Source organism: Podarcis pityusensis (genome assembly GCF_964106645.2).
Source record: "Podarcis pityusensis genome assembly, chromosome: 6".
Taxonomy (NCBI): domain Eukaryota; kingdom Metazoa; phylum Chordata; class Lepidosauria; order Squamata; family Lacertidae; genus Podarcis; species Podarcis pityusensis.
Window position 1 is genome coordinate 41582967 of NC_138030.1, and position 21371 is coordinate 41604337.

The following is a 21371-nucleotide window of genomic DNA, read 5'->3' on the forward strand; positions in this document are numbered from 1 at the left end:
AGCTATTACTCAATTGTCTCAGGGGATCTGAAGTTCTTCACACAACTAGCGTGTCTGTTGTTGGAATAATCAAATTTCCTAGTACTGAAATCTCAATTTTACATCAGGTGTGGGGGAGGGAATATGATGGCCACCGCTTCCACTAGCACATGAAACATCATGTGTGCACCGTATTGGCTTGGATCACAAGCACCTACTGACTTGTGTCTGTGAAAAAACTGATGACCTGTGCCACCACATGCCTCATTTCCTGTACCATTTTGGAAACTTCTGCTGTTTCTGTTGTTGTTTTCTAATTAAGAGCCTGAGCATTTCCCGGTGTATAACACTCCATAGAGAAGGAATGCGTATTAGCCTTTTGTAGTTTTATCAGTCTTAGAATGGAAAACCCTTGGATTCAGGTTAGGAAAGCAGATCCCCTGCTTCCCTGTGCACAAATGGTATGAATTCATTGTGATAGACACAATGAGTCACCCCAGAAAGCTTTTTGAGAAAGCAAACATATTGCATGCAAACTATCGTAGTCTGTTGAATACAATTCTTTTTGTAACCACAAATACAACTGCCTTCAACATTCCAATTTAAAGCTAGATGTATGGCTTTTCATTTCATTTTATTTTATTTTTATTTTGCCAAGTCTGAACATTGAATCCTGACTCTCCTGAACTACCCACTTCTCAGCATGCCTCCAAGTCTAGAGTGGATCCAGCTGTGTATGGAGAAGCCCCCTCTCTCCTTCCCTTCTAATGGGTGTTACTTTAGAAAAGCACTCCTGGACCTAGTGCTAGAGCTAGGTATTCAGCCGAGTCTCCTGTCACCCCACCTTTAAGTTATCCTTGGATGAGCAGTCCATGATGAGCTCATTAAGCGAGACCTAGAGGGATCTTCCAGGCTGTTCAGGGTCTTGCTTGAATTATTCAGCATCTCACTTGACAGGATGGCATGTAGGAGCAATCTCATCTAAAGGGCTGGGGAAGTTTGACTCCATCTGGCAGACGCGGCCTCTGAGTGGCCCTATCAGGAAGCTCTATACGCATGCATCCAGATTCATTCCATGGCAAATGTAGGTCTGGGGGAAACATCCCTGTAATGCAATCTGTGCATAAAAGGGTTGTGCTGAAAAGCATGTGCATGATTTGGAAACCCACGTGAGCCTAGTATTTATGCACTGTCACCTAGATTAAGGGCTCATCCACATTTCCACTTTCCCCTGGGGAAACCTGCTGTTTCCCCCTGAATCGGAGCAAACGTCAGTTGGGTTTTCTCTGGATTGCTGTTTGCTCTGATTTAGCCCTCAAGAGTGGGTTTTCTGTGGGAAAGCAGTGGGGCAAAGGCAAAAGCACTCGGCCCCATGCCTGGAAAGAACTGCACAAGCAGAAAACTGCTCAGACCTGTGGTTTCTTGGAATGAGACAGGCTGAAGTGCAGACAAGCCCTCAGATTTGAGGGTTTCTCTTTGGATTTCGTTGCAGTTTGATAATATAAATTATACCGAAACAGAAACAGGCTCTGCTGAGTTCAGTGCTTGTTTCAAGGCATTTATATTGCCCTCCCTGGTACAGGAGTGAGCTCTTAATGCACAGCGGCTGCCTTCATTCATTGCTTCTCTAACACGAGCCAGCCTCAGTGAAACTGGGCATGTGACAAGCGCATCCGCTGTCAGAATGAGCAGCAGCTGAAGCCTTGCCCCGAGCCAGCCCTGGCAGCCTTAGTGTGCACAGAATTGGCAAGCATGCCTTGCTGCTCTGGCTCCTGAATCTCCTCGCCAACCCATCCCATTTCACCCCCCGCTACCCATTATTGAAACCCAAGCCTTCGCTCCTGGCTTGTGGGGATGCAAGGCTTCTGAAAAGCCAGCACCACAACTAATGAGGAGGCCAGAGGGCATTTGAGGAGAGAGACATAGCCCCAATCATTTGTTGGGGGAAGAGCATGGTTGCCATAGCTACAGCAGCCAGGAGAGGCAGCCATGTTGTGGGAGCCGCTGTGAGGAGGGGGAGGGTTTGCTGGTGAAATATGAGAAAAGGAGGAGAGAAAGCAAAGGTGGAAATGAGGACTCAGTATAGCTGAGTAGCTTGTCCCACCTTACAAGGGGATAGTCCAATAAATTCTTTAAAGCTATTTTTTCCAAACTACAGAGATTTCTCAATGCTAGTAAACACGTTCATAGGAGTCTGTATCCACCCCACCCCCCATTTTCTTATTAAGAGCAGTGGGGCAGCTAGGGCTGGACCTCAGGGCTCCATAGCCACTGGAGGCTGGTCTGTGAGGGTGAATGGGGCACTGCCCCATCAACTGCAATATGCAGTCACATAACCTTTAACACCCCAACAGCAAAATCCAGGACACAATCTTCCTGGACGACTTCTTCCTGCTTTTTCTTGTGAGAGAATGGCGGCCATTTTGGATGCCATGATCTTGCTTGATTTCACACCATGATTCCCCCCTGAAAAAATGCCTTTTCAGGCACAGCGTCAAAATACACACATTTTGGGGCACCAAGCAAAATCACAACCTCGAAAAAAGCACTTTGGGAAATGGGGGTGTCACAGCACTAAATTGTGCGAGCTCATGGCAACCAAAATGGCTATCGTTCTCTCATAAGAAGGAAAATGGGATATCTAGTTTTTTCCTGGACACTTCCAGGGTATGACCTCAAACCCTGCCTGTATGCCTACTTCCTTCCAACCCGCCCAGAGGATGGCAGTGGCCGTCAGCTTCATCCTCCTTGGTCTCCATTGTACCCATGTAGAACTTAGCAGGGAGGAGGAGGAGGTTGGGGACAGAGCTGGAATGAGTTGGCCCTGCCTGTTGTTGGCTCTGGATTCACCTACTGCTGGACCTCTCACCCTGCTTTCTGGCCTACCAGTTCCAATGGGCACCACCCAACACTCCCCACAGCTCACCCTCCCACTTCCCAGACTACCACTCAGAGAGTCACAGATATAGGTGCCAGCTCCAGGGAACTTACTTCCTAACATACGAATCAAATCCAGGATGTACACCATATACAAGGATTGTATATGGTGTACATCCTGTCAGCCTGTTGCGCTCTATATGTTGTAACTATCGCATCTGCGTAACAAGGTCTTGTATTTGTTTTGGGTGCAGAGCCATGTCAGGATGTTGTCTTGGGCCTTCTCAATGTGCTTCAGAAGAAGGCACTTCTGGTGGTAGAGGATGAGAGTAGTGGCAAGTATGGGCATGTGGGTCACTGCAGCATCCTGTCTTTCATCTTGGTTTTGGTTTTGTTTTTTAAATCTTACAGTTGAGGGGCAGCCTGCCAGCCACATGTGTTGTTACAAATCCTCATTTTATTATTTTTACTTTAAAATTATATTACCCTTTCCTGCAACAGGGTGGTGCTTGCACACAAGGTAATTGCCTTAGCATCAAGGCAACAGACATAAACTTTATTCCTGCAGTCATAATGGTGCTGTTATTCAAGTGGGTTTTAAAAAATGTGAAACTGCATGTGCTTGAGAGTATTTATATGATTATTCGTAGTATTACTGTCATCATTATCAACACCAACATCATTATAATCAGAGTTGGCAAACTCTTTTTGTCTGCATTTTGCTCTATAGCAGAAACACTGAAACGGTTGCAAAGCAGGGATTGGGGTGGGTGGAAAAGAGAAACGGTTAATGTGTACTTTGCATCTGAAATAGTGCAGATGACTGTCTAAAGCTCCTCCGCCACCACAAAGAACCACTAAATCCGGGGTCTAATATTAGCTAGCTAAACCACTGATTAAGAAAATCTCTTCCCAAAATGCTAGTAGTTTCAAGATGCAATTATATCTTAATTATGAGATTTAGTACCAGAGCAGTTATTGACAGGGAGGCATTGCAGCTCCGTGAGTAGGGAACATGCTTTGCATATGGAACAGCTGTGTAGTATGCACCATAACTTGAAAGTGCATGTCTTCCCCAAAGAATCATGGGAACTGTAGTTTTTTTAAGGGCGCTAAGGGATTGTAGCTCTGGAAAAGATAGCCTACACTTCCCAGGATTCTCTGGGTGAAGCCATGGGTGGAATTAAACATTGCACTCTTCCAATTGTTCTGTCTGTACAAGCATTCCCTTTTGCCAGATGTAGTGATACTCTGCTCCCTTCATTGTTCTGGGGGTTCTCCTGAGCCCCCAAGCTAATTTAAGGGGCACCTAGGGCACATGGGAGAAGGAGAATGGAGAAACCTCATTGCACAAATGGTAGTCTCTGCACAGAATTTCCACTGATGGGGCCAGTTAGAGGAATCCTGCCCTATGCGCTTTACATGTGCAGTGTGTACACAGCGTAAGTCCCACAATCAACCTCTAGCATCTCCAGTTAAAAGGAGCAGGGGGAGCAGGGAAAACCACTGTCTAAGGCTTTGAAGACCCACTGCCAGTAGAAAATATTGGACTCAATGGACAAAGGAAATTAACCTGGTGTATAAAGTAGCTTCTTGTGTTCCTAATGTAGGGCCAGACAGCCAAGTAAGTGAATCAGCAGACTCATGGCTCTAGAAGGTAGAGCTGTTGTGCAACTCTACCACCAAGGTCAAGCATAAGTATTTGGCCTTTGGCTCTCTCCTAGACTTGAATATTCCTTCCTAAAATACAATATTTCTAGGTATTAATCACCAAATCATTCTCTGGGTGGGCTCCTCATTTGAAGAAGAAGGGAGACATTGTCAGGTTTTGGAAGTAACACCAACATTTGCAGAAGTGCAACAAATCTTGTTTTGTGGGGTGGAAGAATCTAAGGTGGGGCACAGGGCAACTCAATGAGAACTGAGCGTGCTCAGTGTGCATGGGATGTTGAATGACTCTTGGGGATACAGAAATAGAAAACTTGGCAGGGGGAACTTGAACTGAAGTTTTAGAAAAGGGAATGGCTGGCTTGGTAGAATCCAGGACAGAAGCTGTCCACGCTGTAACATTTTGTTGCAGGCCCTGCTTATTAAAACATGCAAAGAAACTACCGTTTATGTGAGGGCAAATGTAATAAAGAAATAAAGAAATAAAGAAATAAACCATCATTTGCCTTGCCCCTCAAATGGAATTCCTGCCCCACATGAAATGTCTGCTCTCATTCTCACTCCTGAATCAGGAAAGGATTTAAAAAGTTAATGAAAAAGAAAATTCTCCCATTTTCCCTGCACAGGATGGTTTTCTCTTCTTCACAATCATAGAACCCCCACAATACAGAGGAAATAGTCATGCTTAAGTCCCATTGAAATCAATTAACCAAGTTACTTACAGCTAACTTAAGCCCTATTGATTTCAGTGTGATTTAAGCATAACTAACTTTCTCTGGATTATGCATTCCATCAATATATTACAGCAAGATTAATGCATTACAGAAGAATCATGTTGTGCTATGAGAGCTCTGTTTGATTAAATCATGTTCTTCTGTGATGAAGTTGATACTAAATTTTCTGTGAATTTGTGTGTGCCCCCGTCAAATATAAAATTCTTCTCTTAAAGGGGAAAAACGAGGTTTTTCTTTATGCCTATTTACTGCAAACAGCTAATGGGAAATCTTACATTTTGCATTTCTCTTTGGCCCATAAATACTGAGACAGCGATCCTTCTCCCATTAAAATGAATAGGAGCTTTGCCATTTAATGATATAGGAGTAGTTTGTTTCTTTTGGTTGTCAGAGGGAAGTTATGTAGATGCCGAGCGTGGGGGATGCTGTCAATCCTGGAAGCCTGTGTAGAAAGATCAAACCCCACAGCCATATCTCAGCATCCAGCCTCATTTTACTTGCATGAACACTGCTATCAGCATTCTAGTTCACACTTTGCCATTTGAACACTGTGCATGCTGAGTCTGAGCAGAAATGGGAATCCAAAACAGTGGGGCAGATGCCAAGAGCAGGTTGATGGAAGCTGCAGCGTGACTTGAAACGTGACTGCTTGCAGGCATGGGGAACCTGTGGCACTTCAGGTGTTGTTAGACTCCAGAACTCCCACCACCCCTGACCATCGGCCATGCTGGCTGTGGCCAATGGCAGCTGTGATCCAAAAACATCTGCAGAGCCACAAATCCCCCATCCTTGGTCTAGCAGCTGGGGTACAGAATTTGTTTCTGGCTCTGTCTACTTGTCCCACAAGGCCAAAACTACAACCAGTGGGGGTTTCGAGGGGGAATAAAAAAATGAAGTGATGGTACTCATATATTAGATGTGGTGCCAGCACAAAATGGCTGCCATGGGTGATAATACTCTGGTTACAACCCAATGCTGGGGCGAAAGATGACACAGTGAATTGAGCAAAACAGAAGGTAAGAGATGGGGGCACCGAATTTTGGGCTTGCACGGGGTGCTGCTGAAATTTGAAAGACCAAAGTCTGCCCCTGCATGGGATCTGGATCTGAATTGTGCTGGAAGCCCCAAAGAACTTTCTGCATTTAGGGGTAGTGTGGGGTTGTTCTTCTGTGGAGTGTTTAAACTGCTTGGTAATTTGGCAGCTTGAGTTAGTGTAGCATCTAGATTGAGGTGGTGGTGGTGAGGGAGGCAGTATTTAGCTTGCTACCTTTTCTCAAGCCATTCATGGTGAAGGGTGCAGTCTATTTGTGGTGGAGGGCAGTGGGGTGGAGACTCAGCAAATGCATGATAGGACATGGGTGGAAGAGGAGCAGAACTCAGAGACTGCCAACATAGAGCAACATCTTCAGTGCTACAACTAACCTTGTTAGTTGTAGCCCTTGTTAGCCGTAGCCCTTGGGCAGCCTTCTGCAACTTGGTGCCCTCCAGATGTCCTGAACTTAAATTCTCAGCAGCTCCACTCATGATGGCCATTCTACCTTGGGGTAATAGGAGTTGTAGTTCAACTCCTAGCCAACCAATTCTCCCCAAAATGTGGTAGTCTGAAGATAGCCAAATGCACATTGTTGTTAGGCTTGCCATACATCAGGAAAATGTCCTGGTTTTCAGGTGTAAAAATTGTGTCGGGGGGGGGGATTTTGCAGAATCGGCAAAATGTCAGGGAAAACCCAGGTGTATGGCAACGTGATGGAAAAAAGCAACCCTAATTGCTGCAAGCTCATTGGAAGAAGGGCAGAACACTCTGATCTCAACTGTCTCCAGATGAGGGATTGATGGGCCAGTTTGTCCCCTCCCCATGTCCATGTTCCCCAAAATTTCTTCCACGGGTAGAGAACTCGTCCTTTATTAGATCCACTGTCACTTGTTTCCCCCACACTCCAAGGGCTGGGGAAGATGCTACATTACATGCCATGAGCTTTGCTTGTCGCCTGTCATCTCATTGCATCTGTCATAGGGAGCCAAAATCTGAATTATTATTATTTTTGAGAAATGAAAGGTTTTTGCTCAGCCTGACAGACACACAGGGGAGTTTTGATCCATTCCCGGTGCAAAAAAAAGGATGCTGTCAAATCTCTCTAGGTTTTATTGCTGGCATTATCATAAACAGCGTCCTGTGCCTATTATCAGGTCACAGGGATGCTTTCCCTGTCGTGTTGTTTCACAGCCGGAGCTGACAGCTCAGCATCCGTGCAGCGACACCAACCTGAGAATTAAAAAAACCAAGAATCCAGGAAGAAAGGCTTCTGCATCTGGAAATTGGTAACTTCTGGGCCATTTTCTGTGACCCTATGGCTCTTGGACAGAGCAGGGGAGAGGGTCCCATCAAATGAACTATTGCTGTACTTGAACTGCTTACTTCCTCAAGCAGTATGGGGTTTCAGAGCCAGTGGTATCAGGTTAAGTTTCAGTTGGATGAGAAATAACTAGAAGCTTATGGTGCCTTTGTAATATTTGCTTTACTTTTAAATATACTTGGCAGAGCAGAAGCAGCGGCAAACTAGCACTCCTACAAGGAATCCCCAAACAATTTGGGTACCATCCCAGCATGCTTACCTATCTCCAGCTAGAATTTCTCAGTCTCTTTCTCTTCCAAAACTGCTCTTTCTGCAGCCTCTCTGCCCTCGTATCAAATTCTCTAAGGTGGGGAATCGGTGGCTCTCCAGATGCATTGGACTAGAACTTGTATCATCCCTGTGACCACACAGCCTGGAGTTGTATTCCAAAGATATATGGAGAACCACATGTTGCCCACCTCTGCTCTAAGGTCAAAACACTCATGCGAGATCTCCTCCTATCAGAAAGTAATCTCCTGTCATTGGCTTCATGGAACATCAGCTGAGCATTGTGGGCTTTTAGCCTAAGAATACCAAGGTGTAGACTATGTTCAGAGTTCAAAATAAATGTGTGCTGCTTCAAGTGTGAAAAACAAATACGTATTTTTGGATGCTTGTCTCTAAGGCCGATATTTTTCTGAATGCATTATCTAGGGACACAACAATGCCAACGATGGAAGTTGGTTCATTCCACATCTGATGGGGTACATATGTTCTGTACTTAGATGGTGTGACTGAATACAAAATAATCTTGTTTGAAATGATACATTAGAGAGGTACTTCAGACCTCCTAGAGATCCTATTAAACAGCACTTCCCAGATCCTATGGAGTCAAAATGACCCTAGAAATACTCAGCCCACCCACTGAGGGCATGTGGCTCCCTGCAAAATTTGATGTTTTCTGCTCTACTGCGGGCAAATGAAGTGTGCTTGTGGTGGGTGGACAAAGAAGGTGCCTTCTCGATTGTGCTAGTGGGAGCCTGCTTTCAAATAGCTGTGGCTAAGGCAGCATCAAAAAGGAAATGCAGAAGTAAATTACCTCTCAGAAAAGGTACCAACTAGAGCAGGAGCTTTGTGCTGTGATTACTGGTTCTGTGCCATGGCTGATGCATTCAAATTAATGGTGATCAGCAAGAGAATTGCCAAGCTTCCTACAACCCTGTCATTTAGGAAGCTGCTACATACCAAATCAGACTTCTTGTTCGCCTAGCCTAGTATTTCCTATTTTTACCAGCATCACCAATCTAGGATCTTAGATAGGAAGACTTTCACATCACCTGCTACCTGGTATTTTTCACTAGTCTGGAGATGGCTCGGGGACTGGAGCTGGGACCTTCTGCCCGCAGCACATGAGCTCCAGCACTGAGATAGGTGGTCCCTTATCATTTCTTTTTTGGAAGTCTTCTTTGGGACCTTGAATGCTGGTCTGGTGGCTAGTCAACTAAGTTGTAAATCAGGAAGTCTCCAGTTTGAAACTCATCTGTGCCATAAACCCACTGGTTGATTGTGACAAGCTGTTCTAGATCTCTCTCAACCTCAGGAGACACATACACACACACTCTTGTCACTGGGAACAATAATGCATACCAATCTTGCAGGGTTGTTCTAGGGGTTGTAAGATAATGCACGAGCAGTGCTTGGAACCCTTGAAAACATTATGCATCAAAGCTCTGGATAATGATCCTGATCCTCGTCAAATTCCTAAAAAGCCAGTTGCCTGTACAGTATAAGATGGCTTCCTATGCTGTGGACTACCAGCTGACCAATCAGTATACCAGAACCTTAGTTTATGTCTAGGGCATTGTTCAGAATAACAGCTTAGTGGCAGTTCTGCACATACTCAAACCTTTATGCACAGTCCAATAAATCTTATCTTCATATTAGTTGCTATCTATCTATACATTTTTAGCACCATGTAATAACTCGATCCCTACATTTCCAGTGCCACATGGCTACCCCTGGCCATATTAGATGCCAATTTAACACATAGTAGGAATCTGTATCCATCATGGTAGAAAAGGCAAGAGGATAATTGAACAGTATGCCTTTGTAGGGCACATTACTGCTACCAAAAACAAGTGTGGCATGGATATGGGGTTCTGTTGGGAGCACATTCTTCCCTGGGCTTTATACGTTAGGATAATCTAATCACAATAATACATTCTAATATGGCTCTTTGAAAAATCTGGCAGTATGTAGCTCATAAAGAGAATTTCTGGTCGCTTCTGTGCTCTGCTGATCATGTCTGAATTACACAGGACTCTATGCATTACCAACTAAAAAGCCCAAAGGCTTTCCTGCTGCGTGTAAAACCCAGAACAGGGCCTGTGGTGTATGGTTTTCTATTCTCCCCTTTAAATCCTTTCTCGGGGAAAAGGAGGGGGCATCCCCAGGGGGGCTCTTGTTTCCCTTCCAGCCCAGCAGTCTTCCTCTTGGATGGCTTTGCTAGTTATGCTCATATTTATAAACATCTGAAGGATCCTGGTGCCAGGCTGATCTGATGCTAGAAAGCAGGCATTATATTTTGTGGCAGGAGCAAACCACTTCTGAATTCATTTCTTATTAGAGATCAAGTCATTTGTGAGACTTCCGAAGATGCAATATGATGCAATCTATTGCAGGATAATTCTCCTTTCATTTGTTCATATATATATTTTTTAAAGAGAACCACATTTGACAGGACAAGCCACAATTCTGTTATGCGATGAGAAGGAAGCTCCCATCTGCCCAACCTTTCATTTAATTAGGCAAGCCGGAGCACAGATCACAGTGCTCTCCCACTTCTCTTTAAAAAGATTGAACTGTACAGCTCTCACAGATTTTGTCTTCTGCCTGTGATCTTCGAAGAGAATGAAAAGTCCTCGGGATTCTCTGTGTGAAAAAGAGATAGAGAGTCATGCTGTCCGTGTGTAATGATCTAAGCCTTACCCTGCTTTCAAACACTGTGCTCTTTTTCTTTGCATCTTGCATGGGCAACTGAGCTCACAGCTCTCCAGTGCAACATTTCTAGTCCTCTGTCACCTGAACTAAAAGACAAAAGCAGATGGAAGAAGGCCTACATGTAATTTTTCTTCTTCTTTATATAAGGAGCTGAGGGTATACACGAAGGGCCTATTCTCACGGCCACTTCAGTGCCTAGTTGTGGCCGTGGAGGTAGGGAACCCTGAACATGTTGTTTTCCAGCTTCTCTCAGTTCATGGTGAGTTGTTCATGTACCCAACACCACGTGGATTATTTAGGGTTTTTTTATCCACAATGAAGAGCCCAAATTAATGATGCATTGTAGTAGTTTGTCTTAGCTGAAGGCCAGCCCGAGTATTAGGTAGAGCGAGGCAACCACTGCAGACAACAAATGTTGACGTGCCAGGAGCCTCTGAAGAGGTGTTGGAGGAAAGGGCTGTGTGTACCTGTGATGGGACGATGAGCTGCTTGTGTGTAAAATCCTAGTCCCTCAGAGTTTGGTCAAGTTTGCAAACCTCTGTCTGTAACGGAGCCCCTTAAACATGGCTCCGTCAGTCGCTGGCAGATTCCGACAGTGGTTGCTTTCGGAATCGCTTCCAACATAAAAGCTCCTTAACGGAAACACGTCTTCTGGACTCTCTGCGTGACAGTTTCCGGCGAGGAGTGGGTGTCCCTACAGGAGGTCCTGAAACCTCCCCACTGTTTTCGCTGGAAGTGTCTCTGAGCCATCCCTCCAGCTCCCTTTCCCTCAGCTCAGCTCCTCTCCCCCTACTGGTTCCCTCTTCAGCTGCTGAGTCTCTCCCAACCTGTGTGAGCCCTTTCACTTCCCTTCCTTCCGATGGCAGTTCCCTGACATCCACCTCCCCTCCAGGGCCCCCTTCATCCCCTCTCGCCCCCTCCTCTACGGGCGGTGAGGAGGCAAAACCCCGGAATGAACTTCCTTCATCTTCCGATGTCCCGAACACTTCTCTCCACCTGTTGCGGTTCCTGGTCTCGAAGTACTCCTCCTCCTCAGAGTCCATCTCCCCTTCCCCTTCCGATTCCGAGAATCCTTCCAACTCCTCCTCCTCATCGGTGGTCCCAAAGTATTCCCTCCGGAACCTCTCCACAGGCTGAGGTTTCCTTGGGAACCTTTGATGGAACGTTTCTATCAATACCTCGTCATTGATATCTTCTGCCATTACCCAAGTGTTTTCTGACTCCGGTTCTCCTTCCCACGCTACCAAATACTCCACCTGATCCCCCTTCCATCTGGCGTCGAGGATTTCTGCCACATGGCTGCTGCATTCCCTTTCTTCTATGACCGGTCCCCGAGTGGCCATCCCTTCTCGTCCCCCCTCATACGGTGACAGTAACGACCTGTGAAATACTGGGTGCAGTTTCATGTGGTTGGGTAACCGGAGCCTGAAAGCCACTGGGTTGACCTGTTGAATGACCTCAAAGGGACCCAATCTCCTGGGTCTTAATTTCTTACAACCTCCTTTGAACGGCAACCCTTGGGTTGACAGCCACACCCTATCTCCCACCCTTATGGTTTCACCTTCCCTTCGGTTCTTGTCTGCCTGCCTCTTGTATTCTTCCTTCGCCCTTTCTAAGTTGAGTTGGAGCTGACGATGGATTGCTTCCATTTCTTCTACAAAATGCTCGGCTGCCGGGACACCCCATCTCTCCCCTTCTCCCCCTGGGAAAGCCCTGGGATGACACCCATAATTAGCCAAGAAGGGGCTCATCCCTGTGGACACATTCTCGGCATTGTTGTAGGCAAATTCCGCCAGCGCCAACTTTTCTACCCAGTCATTCTCTCTGTCATTGACATAACACCTCAGGTATTGCTGGAGGACCCCGTTTGCTCTTTCCGCCTGCCCGTTGGTTTCAGGGTGCCGGGCAGTCGAAAAGTTGACCTCCACCTGCAGTAAGCTCATGAGCTTCCTCCAGAACCTGGAAGTAAATTGTTTTCCTCGGTCTGAGACCACCCTCAATGGCACCCCGTGCAACCTAAAAATGTGTTCTACAAATAACTTCGCTGTCTCTTCCGCCGTGACTGCATGCGAGCAGGCTACAAAGTGGCACATCTTTGTTAGTAGGTCTACCACCACCATGATGGCTGTTTTCCCCTTGGACTTCGGCAGATCAGTCATAAAATCTATCGACACTGCCTCCCAAGGTCGTTCTGGGGTTGGTAAGGGTTCTAATAGCCCCGCCGGTGCCCGCCTCTCCCCTTTGGCTCGCTGGCATTGCTCACACCCTCTTACATACTCCCGTACATCTTCCCTCACCTTAGGCCACCAAAATTCCCTGGTGACCAACCACATGGTTTTGTGTTGTCCAAAATGCCCCGCCGTGGGGCTGTCGTGCAACTGCTTGAGTACCCTCCCCCTTAAGTCTCCTTCAGGGATATACAGTGCCCCTTTGTAATACAAAGCTCCATTTCTTTCCTCGAAACCCCCTGGTTCCTCTCCCTCACCCCTAAGACCTCTGAGCTTATTCTGGGCGTATTCATCATTCTCTGTTTCCTCTACCAGTTCTCTTTGTCCCACCAATGCCGCCCCACACACCCAGCGGTCCTCTGGAATGACATGTCTCTCTTCGGGTGCTCCCTCCCCCTCCAAATATTCAGGTTTGCGTGAGAGAGCGTCCGCCCTAATGTTCTCTGGGCCTGGCACGTAACAAATCTCAAAGTTAAATTTGGAGAACTCCTGGGCCCATCTCACTTGCCGTTGGTTGAGCACTCGTGCCGTCCTCCAATACTCTAGGTTCTTGTGGTCAGTGCACACTTGCACCTTATGTTGTGCGCCAATTAGCAGGTGCCTCCATCTCCGGAACGCCTCATGAATGGCTAGTAGTTCTCGGTCATACACCGTGTAGTTCCTCTCGGATTTGTTCAGCTTTCGCGAAAAAAAGGCACACGGTCTCCACTCTGACTCCTCCTTCCCTGGCTGCAGAAGCACCGCCCCAATAGCTCTGTCTGATGCGTCAGTTTCCACTCTCATCGGTTTTTGTAAATCCACATGCAGGAGTTGTTGTTCCGAGGCGAAGGCCCTTTTTAGTTCCTCAAATGCTCGCTCCGCCTCCTCAGTCCAAACGAACTTCTTCTTACTGCTGAGACAGTCCGTAATGGGCGCCGTCAGGTGGGCAAAGTTTCGGATGAACTTACGATAGAAGTTCCCAAATCCTAGGAACCTCTGCACATCCTTCCTTGTTTTGGGTGTTTTCCATTCCAGCACCGCCTGGACCTTGCCGGGATCCATGGCCAATCCCTTGTCTGACAGGCGATACCCCAGGAATTCCACCTCCTTGGTATGAAACTGACACTTCTCCAGTTTCACCCACAGCTGGTTGGCTTGCAGCCTGCTCAACACTTCTCTGACGTCTCTCACATGCTGCTCCTCATTCTCAGAATACACCAACACGTCGTCTAAGAAGGCCACACAATTCTTGTAAAGCAAAGGCCCCAGGACGTGGTTCATAAACGATTGAAAGCACGCGGAGCCTCCTTGTAGGCCGAAGGGCATAACTAAATATTCAAATGCCCCCAAAGGGGTGAACATGGTGGTTTTCCATTCATCCCCCTTCCTTATTCGTATCAGGTTGTACGCCCCCCTTAGGTCCAGTTTAGTAAAAATCTTTCCCTTCCTGACCCTTGTCAAAATGTCGTCAATCCTGGGCATAGGGAAAGCCACTGGTTCTGACACTGCATTTAAGGCCCTGAAGTCACACACAAGCCTCGGCTTGTTCGTGTTTTTTTTATCCACAAAAAACACTGGGCTGCCCCCCACCGCCCTGGACTCTCTGATGAACCCTCTCTTCAGGTTCTTGTCAATGAACTCTCTTAGCTCCTGCATCTCTCTGTCTGACATGGCGTACAGCTTGCCTACAGGGAGCTGTGCCCCAGGGAGTAAATTGATTTGACAGTCAAAGGGTCTATGCGGGGGTAGTTGGTCAGCTTCCCTTTCGCTGAAGACGTCGCGGAGATCTGCGTATTGTCGTGGTACCTTCACGTTCTCCGTTACTTCAGTCCCTGCTAGGGTGGCTTGGGCCCCTGCCAAACCCTTTCCCTCTTTGCAGTGTTCTAAGCAATGTGCTGAACCAAAAGAAACCACTCTCTGATGCCAGCCCACCAGCGGATCATGTAACGCTAGCCAGCTCATCCCCAATATAATGGGAGCTCCTCCCAAGGTGGCCACATTAAACGCTATCAGTTCGGTGTGCCTTGCCACCTTCATTATCATTGGGACGGTCTGCAAGCTGACTTCTCCTCCCAACAGCTCCCTGCCATCGATCGTGGTCACCTGCAGGGGGTTGCTTAAAGGGATCGTCTGTATCTGGTGTTCAGCTGCAAACTCTTTGCTCATGAAATTGCAGGAGCTGCCTGAGTCCAACAGCGCCTTTATCTTTAGAGGGTGTCCGTTTGGCAGCTCTAGCGCCACTTCTATCACTAGGGCGGGTTTAGGAGGTTCTGGCGTGGGCACTTTCACTGCTCTTTGGCCTGGCTGCTGTGCCCCGACGGTGGCAGCCAGGCGTTGGCTTTTACTTGCTTCGGTATTTCTTCCTCTCTTCCCTCCACAGCTCCTACCATCCCTTGCCATTCCTTCCTCTGGGGGCAGACTCTGGCAAAGTGACCTGGCTGTTGGCAGAGATAGCATTTCCGGGCGCCTTTTCCCTCCTTCTTTCCCCCCTCACTGGGCTTTGAAACTGCGCGCGCGCGCGCTGTTCCGATTTCCATCGGCTCTGCCGGCGGGAAAGTTGGCTCTGGAATGTCTGGAATGCGGAACTCCTTCCAACGTTCCCCCTTCCCTTCCCGCCTCTCCAATGCTCTCGCCTCCTGGCGCGCTCCTATGGTCAGCGCTGATTTGGTCAGCTGGTCCATAGACTCCGCCCTGGGCGCCCGGGAAAGTTCGTCTTTCACAGCCGAAGAAAGCCCTTCTTCAAAGAGCATTTGAATGGGTTCCGCCGATAGATCCCACCCCAATTTATGGATCAACATGGTGAACTCAGTCCAGTACTCACGGACAGATCGGCTCCCCTGTTTGCAAGCCATTAACTGTCTGCGGACCACTCCCTGTTCAATATCGCTGGAAAACATCAGATCCATGGCGCGAAAGAACTTCATCGTGTCCTTTAGGACGTCACTATTCGCTGCCATCAGGGGTCTAACCCAGTCTCTCGCCCCCTTTTCAAGATGCCCAATCACGAAAGCCACTCGTGATTCCTCGTCAGGGAATTCATCAAACTGCAGATTGAGGGCATATTGCATCTCTGTCCGAAAGCCATGATAGTCTTTGGGCTCCCCCCCAAACTTCTGCACCAATCCTGGTACCTTTCTGACGAGCTGGGTGTCTTTCCCCTTTTTGTCTGCATCCTGAGCCCTCCTCTCCTCAAGCCTCGCCGTCTGCAGCGCTAGCTGGACCTCCAACACCCGGTACCTTTCTTCCAGGCTTGGACCCGCTCCAGCTCCTGCTTCTCCGGTTCCGGCTGGGTTGCTCATGATGCCTTCTCCTGCACAAGCTGCTCACGAAGACTGTCGGAATGCTGTGATGGGACGATGAGCTGCTTGTGTGTAAAATCCTAGTCCCTCAGAGTTTGGTCAAGTTTGCAAACCTCTGTCTGTAACGGAGCCCCTTAAACATGGCTCCGTCAGTCGCTGGCAGATTCCGACAGTGGTTGCTTTCGGAATCGCTTCCAACATAAAAGCTCCTTAACGGAAACACGTCTTCTGGACTCTCTGCGTGACAGTTTCCGGCGAGGAGTGGGTGTCCCTACAGGAGGTCCTGAAACCTCCCCACTGTTTTCGCTGGAAGTGTCTCTGAGCCATCCCTCCAGCTCCCTTTCCCTCAGCTCAGCTCCTCTCCCCCTACTGGTTCCCTCTTCAGCTGCTGAGTCTCTCCCAACCTGTGTGAGCCCTTTCACTTCCCTTCCTTCCGATGGCAGTTCCCTGACAGTACCACATGGTGCACATTGTGCTGCTAAGCTAGCCTGATGCTCTTACATGTAGTGGAGAATGTTTTCTTGTTGCCAACACTCGAGCAAGCAAGCTTGGTTGGCTTTTGAACATGGAATAGTGGGGAGTGGGGAGAGGGAGAGAGAATATGAATGTTCTACCACAAGACTGTACCCTCCATCACTGCACAGTTAAAAGGAGGTACACTCTTGTAACATATCACAGATCACTGTGGTGCAAGTGCTATCTCCTCCCCCACTGTTACACACTGCTTAAGCCTCTACTTTGCTTTCTCCGTCTTGCAATTCCACATCTTCCACCAATCTAAAAGCCAATGGGGTGGTTGTTCTTTTGGTTAAAAGCCTGATTGTTGTAGAATAATAGAACATACAACGGTAGAAAACACACATCGGTGGCGGCAGTGTATGAAATGACAAACTGTGCACTCCATGGTGCCCATTCTCATGCCAGCATTGACACAACAGAGTACAGGGTGCTTCCCACTCCAGAAATGAGCCCTTCAACTTATGGAGGGTGATAAAGTAAGGATGGGTGATGCACGGGGGGGGGGGAGGCTTGGGGCTTGCTTCTATGACTTCACTCTTTTTCGCTCTCTTGCAAGGCAACTGAATGCCTGAATGGAGCTAAAGGCACATCAAGAACTCAAAATTTCACAATGCCATGTGCTCTATTCTCCTGAAAACAGACAGTGATATTCAGCTAACTCATTCTCCATGTATACCCAATTAACTCCATTGACTTCAGTGGATCTACTCTGAGGATGATTATATGTTACTCATACATTCCTCAAATGAATTCCAACCATAGGGCAAATTCTTGTTTTAGCCAGCATTTCTCTCCCTTTTCTGGATCACATGAAATGCATGGGCGATAGTGCTCCTTTTGCAAAATAAGAACAATCGAGGCTTAGAGTGAAGTGGTGTACACATTTTCTGCTGCACTTCCAGTGCCAAGCACCGTGGCAGGCAAGTGAGACAAGTAAGCAGCTTTATCCTTGCCCACATTGCCTGCTACTGCTGCTCCTTAATTATTTCATCTCCCACAGGTTATCACACTTGCTTATATTGGGCACCTCCATCTCCAAGCCCCCATATTGAGAAAGTGTGAAATGCATAAAATGGTTGGCAGGATCCCTTCATAGCAGCAAAGAGTAAGTGAAATATTTTTTACAACCCTCTTATTTATTTATTTTTTAAAAAAATGGAAACCAGGGGGAAAAGGCGAGCAGCAACAGTTCAGAGTCTGTCCAGGTGCTGTTCCCGCCCATTGGCTGCTTAAGGATTCCACAAGATAACAAGGTGCAGCCAGCTGTGGTTGTTTACTCAAAACACACCTACGTCATGGCAGCCCCCCTCTCTTTCCTCCCCACTTTTTTCTTTTTTTCTTTTTTCTTTTGCATCTTCAAGACAAATAGAATTAGTGGTATCAACCTTACCACAAGGAGAAACACAGACTTACAAAGAGCATCACATAGCAGCAGACATGGGAGATGTAAAAAAAAATAAATTGGCAAGACATTAAGTGTTTAAAACAAATAAGGCACCAACATAAAAAGTATGTAAATATATGCTTTCAGCCTGTTTATACTGCTTCCTTTTAAGTCAGGTTGGGCCCAGCAGGCACTCTGGCACAGACATCTGTTTTCCATTTGGGAAAAGAAGTCAATGAAAACAGAATGCTAAAATATACCTGTTTGGGATTCCCAAAACTCCATAGAAAAGTTTCGTGTGTTATCTATTTATATATCTCTGCAAATAGATAGGCAGGCAGGCAGGCAGATCGACTGGCAGATATATTAGATTTTATATCCCAATTTCCCCTAAAAAAGGAGATTCCCAGGGGAACTGTCTTCAGTTTAAAAACAGAATAAAAGCACACTATCAAAGCCACATTATAAACAAGAGTCAATAGAAGCAATGATACAATTAAAATACTTAAAACCGGTGCTTTTTTTCTGAGGGGACGCAGGGGTACGTGTCAGAGGCTTAGTGCTGTCCAGCTGGCCATAGATAAGACTCCGGGCTCCCAGCCAGTTCCAAACAATTGATTTATTTGACAAAGTTCAAACGTACATCTCCAGCGTTTCCATTAACCTCCTTCCCCTTGTGCGCAGTTGCTCCCTCTAATGTTACTTCCTCCTTTTCCGCACCCAGCATGCAAGTCTGCGAAAACTCCTCCCCTTACTTCCTCTGTGTACAGCATGACTTGTCCCAGGCTCATCCTCCTCCCCCTCTACGTCAGACTGACTGTCAGACGACAAGCTGCTGATAATCTCTTTAGGCTCTCTATAACTGCTGGTTTCTGTCCTTTCATCTTTTCCGTTTGCCTCTCCCTGACAGTACGCATACCCCTAAACATTTTGTGAATGTAAGTTTGGCCTCATTGAGGGGCAGTATTTCAATATGAGTAAGAAAATGAGAGTACCCGTAAGCATTTTTTAAGAAAAAAAGCACTGTCTAAAACTAACAGAGACCTGATGAGCATCTACAAATGAGAGGTAAAGATGCTCACAGCCACATGGAACTCATGCCCAATGCCACCTGGAAAGCCTTTAATCTGAAGGCTGGATTTGACCACCTATTGTATGGGAAGGATGCTCTGTGCATGCACGAAAGCAGCCACACATTCCAGGACTGGGCCATGCCACTGAAAGCAGGTTTCGGGGCTCTACTATGAGGAGTCCCAGACGAAGAAGAGCTGCTACTGAGCAAGAATCACACAAAAATAACAACAGGGTATGCTACAGAGATCAAGCAGCAGGATTCTGTTTATATTCTGAGCGGCTGCAGCAGTAGAAAGGCATACTCTAACACCATTATTAATAACTGGTATATTCTTAATTTCATGCTGATCTCAACTTGATTTCATGCAGATGGTGGAAGAGAAAAGGAGTAGCAGATAAAGAGAGAGGAGGAAGGGACTGGCTAGAAGAAAGAGAAAAGAAGCCATCCTGCTTGCTTTTGGCTCTAGCCCCCCCCCCAACTCTGCTCCACCACTGGCAACATATGACTGTCATCAGAACAAAAGGACTCCCCATTTTGACTATCTAGTGCCTCCTTCAAAAAGTTCAATGCTCTGTAGACAGAATTGTGCCACAGCAGCCTTCTGAGGTGGGAGAAGCTGAAGGATAATTATCATTCCCAGGCTGCACACACCGGGCTTTGTGGTTGAGTACCAATTTGAAGACTTGTCTTCCTAGTTCAAGTCCTACTCAGTCTGCTCACTGAGTGAGATGGCTGCTCTGTGGGAGGTATGTATGGGCTTCTCATTCCAGGCAACAGCTGGGCTCACTGCAGTGCACTCAAAGAGATGTATGCTTGGACAAGGACTGGTGGGAAGTTAAAGGGCTCCACTGGGCCACCTGGGAATCCCCTCCCATGTATGGAATTAAGCCTTGTGATGATAAGGCCAGAAGCATAACTTTTGAATATCCGCAGCTTCAACAAAACCAGAAGCAATTTTTATGCAGGTATGGGAGAAAGGTCAGGATTGTTACAGTGGTTTGGTCTATTGACTGAAGAAACCTTGCCATTCTGCCCATCCATCAATTAGTGCTGTCAAAGCCATTGTGAGCGCATTCATTTTTCATGCCGCCCATAACAACTGGAGGTCCAGTTGAATACAGTTTCCAATATTAAGTGAATATTATAAATGAAACAGCCAGGGCTCAGTTATGAATATGCAGCTACTGTGGCAGGTCCATTAAGGCTGTGGCCTTTAGCATACTCTCTTGGAAATAGCTTCTGATGAGATCACAGAAGCTCCAGGCAAATTCACACAACGCTTTCAGCCCTTGGCAGATCAAAGATTGAAACTGTGGTCATGAGTGAGTGTCAAAAGCCATACGTGCTGGCTTCAGTGTGTGCCGATTACATGGGCATGGCCAACTCGGCCTGTGGCACAGCAGTTAAAGGTCGTAGCTTTCAACAAAAATATTTTAGGCTATTATTCTCATTTGAAATGAACTGCCCTCTTATCTCAGGCCATCGCAGTTCCATGGACCAACCTTCAAAGTCTCAAACTGACCTGTATTTTCCTAGAATGTGCCTTGGAATTCAGCTGAAAGTCTGTGAGTTGGGGATGTTCTATGAGGTCCTCCTATTTAAAGGACTGAGATGTGTTCCATGACATTTGATATAGCTGGGTGGGTTGGGATCTACTGGGAGACACCTAGGTTTTTTGAAGTAGAATGGCAAGGATTTCTGACTCCTAATTATTTAGCAATTGCACAAGAAATTTATTTCCCTCCTAAGTTGTACCGCTGAAATGAAGAAAAGGGGAGTAACTGGGAGTGGATTTTGTGTGCACATGTATATGTGTGAAAGAACTATGAGCTCAACTCAGTTCTAGTACTCAAAACAAATTCCTGGACTCCTAATAAGTGGATATATTTTGCGCTTCGGTCCAGGTGGCAGATGTTGGGGCTTTAGTTAAAAACCAAAGTATGAAGTCTATGTAGAACTGTGTTTCTCAAACAGTGAACCAGGATCCACCACTTTCCACCTTCAACCACTTTCAGGTGTGTCTCGGTGCCACAGCCTGTCCATTGCCTGTCCCACCCTCTTTTGATTGGATCAATGCTAGTACCAGCAACCCCTTGTCTGCTGAGTAAAGATGGCCAGGAGATAGAGAAGTTCACAGGGAAGAAGGGAAGGAAGGTCATCCTTCTTTCAGGGGAAAGCACTAGAGGAGGCACTAAAGGAATGTATGATAAAACGCTAATATGCATTTATAAGAATAAAATCAATAAACTGGGAATGGAAAGGAAAGGGATAAGAGAGGAAAGATGTTACATGAGGA

At 46.7% G+C, this 21371-nt stretch overlaps 1 protein-coding gene across 2 annotated transcripts in view; it reads left to right on the plus strand.

Moving 5' to 3' along the window:
* LRRN2 (leucine rich repeat neuronal 2) overlaps positions 1-21371 on the plus strand; it is a 151496-nt gene that overhangs the window by 76271 nt on the left and 53854 nt on the right. The window contains exon 1 of one of the 2 annotated variants that reach the window (XM_081010062.1): positions 17635-17721. The exons of the other annotated variant lie outside the window; for it this stretch is intronic. The gene's annotated coding sequence lies outside the window, so the exon portion shown is untranslated. Of the gene's footprint in view, positions 1-17634; positions 17722-21371 lie in introns of those variants that run through there. 2 annotated transcript variants of the gene reach the window in all.